This window comes from Ptychodera flava, chromosome 6, assembly GCF_041260155.1.
Source record: "Ptychodera flava strain L36383 chromosome 6, AS_Pfla_20210202, whole genome shotgun sequence".
Classification (NCBI taxonomy): Eukaryota; Metazoa; Hemichordata; class Enteropneusta; family Ptychoderidae; genus Ptychodera; species Ptychodera flava.
Window position 1 is genome coordinate 15,248,635 of NC_091933.1, and position 6,982 is coordinate 15,255,616.

At 38.6% G+C, this 6,982-nt stretch overlaps 1 protein-coding gene across 1 annotated transcript in view; it reads right to left on the minus strand.

Moving 5' to 3' along the window:
• Positions 1-4,231, minus strand: part of LOC139134946 (QRFP-like peptide receptor) — a 37,673-nt gene extending 33,442 nt beyond the window's left edge. The window contains exon 1 of the mRNA XM_070702048.1: positions 3,984-4,231. The gene's annotated coding sequence lies outside the window, so the exon portion shown is untranslated. The remainder of the gene's footprint in view (positions 1-3,983) is intronic.
• Positions 4,232-6,982: the final 2,751 nt, after the last annotated feature.

The following is a 6,982-nucleotide window of genomic DNA, read 5'->3' on the forward strand; positions in this document are numbered from 1 at the left end:
TCCGGCCTCGTTTCATCGTTGGCCTGATCAAGAGCCTGTTAGAATTTATCTGAAATGCATACGAGTTTGTCGGTGCAGAAAGCGTGGTAAAAATAAGCATTATGGCGTTAAATGTGCACCGACGCGGCAATTCGGAGGACACTTTTGGCTCTGCGTGAGATGTTGCTCATTCGTCAGAGATGTCGTTTTACGTCTAGAACCCGGAGGCAATGTGCCATTCAGAACTCACAAGATTTGCGATTTGCGGGAGAATTCTAAAATTGCTAATAGCCACGGTCAGAAACCAACCAGTAGGGCTACTTCAGAGAACTCTTTAATACAAAGAATAATTATGCTGAGTGGTAAATCTCTCAGAAAGCATAAGAAAATATGCATTTCATCTCGCAGATGGCAAATTTCATCAAGGCTAATGTTTCTGCATCAGAAATTATTCCTGCCATTTTTAGTCCAATTACTGCAATAAAATATATATCATGATGAAGTCAAAATAAGCCAATCTTTTATCGTTTCGGACAATTAATCTCTTGCGATCTATTCTATTGAATGTTTGGGCAGGTAATTATTCAAGCCAATGCAATCAATTTCATTATATTTATTGACGCTAACACGTATGAAATTTCATAGTATCAAAATAGCTATAGAAATATAGCACCTACGCAGCATATAATATTTTGTAGAGTATTTTCGGTTAGGACGCGTTTTAGCTTAGATTTACTATGTCGACTTTATGAGACATAGAGAATTGTAACACCTGAGAAACACGGCGCCGCTATAAAATTTATTGCACGCTTCACGAACGTCGCGCGCTGCGTAGGATTCAATAGTAACCTGTTGATGACGCAGCGGGCCGCAGAGTTCATCATTGGACTGAAAATGGCCCAGAACTATTTTCTAATCGACAACTTAGGGATTCAAAAATGATCAAATATTTTAATGGGAAATGCCGGTTTTAGAAAATCATGCATAAAAAATCATTAACCCACATGTGATTTTAAAATACCGACATCGGGCAAAGTTTAACCTGTCCGTTCCTTGTTTGTGCCATAATATAAACAATGTCAGCCAGCAATATGTTAAGCTAATAATATTTCACACGTTATTTGTACGTTAAGATATACAGTAGGACTAGTTATGCAGGGTTTTTTTTTGTATGTGTAGGATCATTCTTCGGATCCAATTAGGGTCACGTGACATGTCATCGTTAGCGGTGACAAGTATTATCAAGACGTGTTAACAGATTTGTCCTTTGTGTGTATTTGCTGCAATCGTGGCGACATCATGGTGAACCATGACTCTGTTCTTTGTGTTGAGTTTGAAGGTTATATTTGCTCATCGCATTACCGAACTGTACTCACAGTAATTGGGCTCGCAACAATTTGCCAACAGCGAGCAATTGGGAACGACAAAATCATGAATTTCGAAATTCACTGCGGGGCAATTGTCAAAGTAGACGGGCTCCCTCTATAAGCCGAACAAAAATCTCTGAATGAAGAAACAGTCTGATGATTTTGTCCACAATGGTGAATACCGAACTCAACAGCACACAGCGTAACCGAGCTGTTGTATTCCAAGTATGATCAGTCCTATAAATTCATATAACAAATCCGGTGAGGATTTTAAACTCTGCTTTTCATCGGTGTGCGTTACTGCATCATACTGTCTTGTTTCTAATCCTTGAACACAGATATTTGTCCACTGAGCTGTTTGTATGACAATTCATCACATAGCATTCGTCTGCAGACTAATGCATTTTTCAACTCTGAAATAAGTTAACGCTTTTAGGTGACAACTCCCGTGCCATCAGATATATCGACAAGTCGCAAAATCTATTTCACATTGCACAGTGAATATTACGGAGGGACGTTGTTCCAAAATACAGGTCACTGGTGTTTTACCTTACACCATTGATAGAAGTGATTGATTGACGGATAATTAATTCATCAGTAAAAGTACCTCATTCCCTTGCTGATTTTACCAGTGTTTTAACGTTTGCAAAAATCCAAATCAATTTGTGCAAACAAATGGAAAAGTAGATTTACCATCAAACGCACGTACGTATACGTACAAACGTACGCACGCTACCTACCCACCTACCTACCAACCTACCCATCCATCTACCTACTTACCTACCTACCTTCCTTACCTGCCTGCCTACCTGCTTGCCTGCCTACATACAGTACAAGGTAAAAGTTTGAACCATGTAATTATTAATGTCGTTGTTCACGTACAGCAAACTCATGATCACAAACAGAGAGAACAATGTAGTTTGTCGGCATGTTATGAACTACAGGACCATCTCAAGTGGGCAGCTGCTGCATGATGAAAATGATCATACTTTTTGTTGCGCTTTGCAAACTGATGCCAGTTAGATTTACGAGGCTTGGAAACAATTAGGTAATGCATTGGTGGAAACTAACAAGCAATATGGCTGCAAGTAACCACGATCACTCGGTTCAGAAACCATGCTACGCATTACACCGTCGAAGCGTTATTTTAAGTGACTGCAAACTTTCACATAGCGCCACCTTTGGTATAGGCGAAGAGGTCATATCTCGGACTAACCCTCTTTTGCCCTCAACGGTCCTCTAAGCAAGACTGGCATTTCTGCCGCTTTCCCTCATCTGAGCTGGTCAGGCACGGCATTGCCACCAGTGATGTTTGGCCTTGGCCAGGGGTTACATGTATGGCGTAAGGAGGATAAATATATCTATGTCTATCTGTCTGTCTGTCTGACTCTCTCTCTCTCTCTCTCTCTCTCTCTCTCTCTCTCTCTCTCTCTCTCTCTCTCTCTCTCTCTCTCTCTCTCTCTCTCTCTCTCTCTCTCTCTCTCTCCAGTATGTGTATGTGTGTGTACGACAACGATGTCTTCTGTCGACATAACAACATATTTTCACTTATATCATGAAAGAGATGCCACCCACAAAAGAGTGACTTGACATGACCAGGTAATGGCTTTCACCGACAAAACAATATAAATAGTTTGCTCAATCCAATCCTCATCTGGGAAGTCCATGGTAAAATGGGGACACTAGATAACCTAGGCACGTCAAAAGACTTTTCAATCTCATGAGAAGATTTATATTATAATGCCTGACACTCAAATAGTAAATGATGATTAAGAGAAACGAAAAAATAATATAACACTGTGCTTTTCAGACTTGGTTTGAGATTAAAGTACGCTTTTCAAACAGCATAAACGTCGACTCGCAACCATGCATTGGCGCCTCATGGACCGTAAATCTAGCGAGTTTGAAAACAAGCCTACTTAGAGGCTGTAGGTATCGGGTGCAGAGGTCGATGGTACGTACAACTATAGAAAGTTATATTTGATCATCTTATTCTCTTTAAGACGACATATTTATGCACTTTACGAATTTCAACGAAGCAATTAAATCTTTTTTAATCTTTGGAAACCTTAATACATTCTATACACTTCGGTCAGTACGTCAAGAAGTTTAAATTCAAACCATTACTGGCGCTTAGTGTGGCGTCGGCGAGGTACCGGTCAAATGTCAATGAACGCGGTGAAGAAAATGATTATTGTTCGGCGTTTCAGTGACCGTGACGGTGTAAAATCATATAAGCGTTGTCAATTATGCATATATAATGTCAAAGAAAGATTACATGGCACAGACAAGATCGGATTATCAGTTAGAAAGATAAAATGCGCTGAAATGTCTTTCTTAACTTACAATTGTCCTCTGATATAGTGGCAGGCTGTGTAACGTTCGCATATATCAACAATTTGCAGCTTGCGTTAATGAAGCCCCTACCGAGAGATGCCTGCATTGTTAGTTCCTCGTCTTAGGCTATTACAATGACTACAGCGTATGGTATCAGTGATAATATCATCTTTAAACTGTAAATTCGTGATCTTGAATAATTTAGCATACAAATATTTGGCTGAAAGATGGCCTGAAGTATATCTTTTATGTGTCCAAGGTATCCTACAAGTTCATGGTACAGTATGTTAGATTACTTACGGAAACAGGGCGTCCGTTTGAACATACATCCATCGGTCCCTTCGTAATCAAAGTCTGACAAAACAGTTTCGTCGACACATATTTAGTATCACTGTTTTCTAATACGTTGACATGTTTTGCTTCTGTGATGACGTCAGGTTAGGTTCTTATTTTCCAACAGGAGTATGCCAAGCATTTAGCGGTTTTCGAATGAGTTATTCCCGGTTAACGTCTCAGTGTACATGTTTGAAAGACGGATGCTCAGCGTTGCGTCTTTATACATTGTCCCTGGGGGCAAAGATATTCGATATATCCCGAAATACATCATCTCTGAGGAGCATTAATTTCATGAATATATTCAATTTTTATCAAATACCAAAATAGATGCCAAGGTTACGAATGCATTATGATTTTCAAATTTCACCAGTTGTCAGGTCTATATTTCCGAAAAAGAAGTCAAGGGGTACGTTTGTAAGGCGAGTATCCGACAAAACGTGCTTAATAGCCTACAAACCCGCCCCCACTGTAACCGTACGCGTTGGTAGATAAAATAATCCCCAAACATAACAGTTCAGGCGAGAATGCGATCGCTTGACATCGAAACTAAAGCATTCTGAAATCTAAATCATTTCATAAGATGCAAAGTAATCAACAAAAGTCGGCAAATGGCAGGTAAGCTTATTACGGAAAGTTACTCTTCCCCTTGACGATAGACACTGACCGCCATGTTGGATTTGAGCTCTTCTTCTGAACCGCCCGGCTTCATATGACGTTTTAGTCTAAGCAGGTCATATGAGCGGCATCTTCCGCTACATGATGGCGGTAGTTTTTCTCGCAGACAGTTAAGACCCGACCCATTTCCCGGACTTGTTCGTGTGTGAAGTTGCCTCCGGGATATATGTTCTGTATACCAGTGTCATTAAATGAGATAGCAAGCTTATATTCTACACACTAATTAATGTAAAAGTAAATGCTGTACACTAGGTACTAATTGAATGAGATCTGGTTATAAATGCTGGTTTCATTGAATGAGTTGTTGAATAGATGCTGTATACCAGTCCCATTGAATGAGATGGTATTTCAAATTGACAACCAATGGAACTTTAACGAACAAAACTTTAAAAAAGTGATTTTTTGTTGTGTTTCTTTTATTTCAACGTTATGTACACGATGAGTATTAACACAACGTCTGCTTGTTATACCGACTGCTGTAAAGAAGTATTTTGAAAAGTCGTGCTTTAGATCTGCAGCAGTTTATCACCGACAATGGAAATCCCGAAAACTTATTTGCTTTTATTCCCGATAAAACTCCAAAAAGCTGCACGCACGTGGATGCAGAGCAAAGTATTTACTTACTTTTGCCTTGTGCTAAGGAAATGGATGATATTTTATCCATGACACTCATGATTCATGGACTTTGCTACGTGTTCAAATCCTATTTAAACAATAAATTTGACAAACATCGTTAATGAACCTAAAATCGTGTACTATTCCAAGATATCGGTAATATTAGATTTGTAATGAAAAAAGTAAACAACAGACCAGATTCAAAATTGTGGACATGACAAATTATGACGATGTGATAGTGAAGTGCTGTGAATATCGGTAGAGCATGGACAGTAGCGGGGGACCTGTCTATTAACCTTATAAGAGGAAAACCTCCACAAACGCAAAGTACATGCAGCTAGTGGTACATTTCCTTGAGCTTCAGCGATTTGTCCAAAAGACTTAGGCCACTAGTTACATGTATATTGGTTTTGCCAGATAAGCACGTTTTGTCAGATAGTCGCCTTACATATGTTATCCTCCTTACGGGCGTGCATTTATTTCCCTCAAACATACATCTGTAGACTGACATTATAAATAGAGGGACCGTAGCCGTAACTCTCAAAAGCTGTTTCGGTATTTCTCGTCTGAGCTTTACTTTACATTCCTTAGCATTCCTTGAGGGCACATCGATACGCCCTCTAGATCTATTTTCTAAATGCACAGATATTATTCGTGTCGTTCTTATATCCGACAAGCGAGTTTTAAAGAGACAAAGATGCTGTTTGTTTACTGAATCTTTGTCACTTTTGTTATTACACGACAGGTCAGTTATGATGTTACGTATCTTTACACATGCTGATGGAGGGGGTCGTTGTGGCATACATTCATCACGACTTACATACGTAACGTAAAACGTAGTGAAACTAGCGGTATGCGCACTTACGGTGTTCTGATTATCGGAAATGGTTTTAAACCAACGACTGCTCTGAAAACCACAGGCCTTAGTGTAAAAGTATAAGGATATTACCTGATATCCTCTTGACCGTAACGTGCACACTCTCATGTTTTCATTTTAGAAAACTTTTAAACTGAACTGAGGAGAAATCAGTTCATCCAACATAAAAACACCTGATTATGAATAAAATGTTATGAGTACACACCTCGGAGACATGTTTTGAACATGTACTTAAAAAAACCAAAAAAAAATCTTGACAAATTAGATTGAATAAGGAATTGTGCCTTTTTTGACTTGTTTGTGCAAGCCATTATCTGCTGTTGTTAGTTATATTCATATCTGTGTCTCAACTGTAAAAAGTTTTACCAAAATTTATTCAATTTTATTTTTTCGTTATTTCAAATAAAACTTGGAGTGAAAGAGCCTGTTTTGTTCATCAGTTCAAGAAGAATTAAAGATTTAATAACAAATAAATAAGCAAATAGATAAATAAATAATTAAACGTGTCTGATTACCCGACTCTCATACCAATTTAATACCCCGACACTCGGTTTTCTTTCATCTTCAAGTCAAATCAAACAGGAAATAAAGAAAAATCTCGACCTACTCTATTTTCGAAACCATGTCATAGGAACATGAGTACCTCTTGGCAAGAATTAATAAAAATATTTTCAAATTCCTCATACCAGGGACCATATAATATCTCGTGATCGATAGATTATTTGACCGCAGAATTTGACCGATGTCCTTGTTATGATCTAGTTAACTCAGTCGGGATATATTGACATCCAAATTA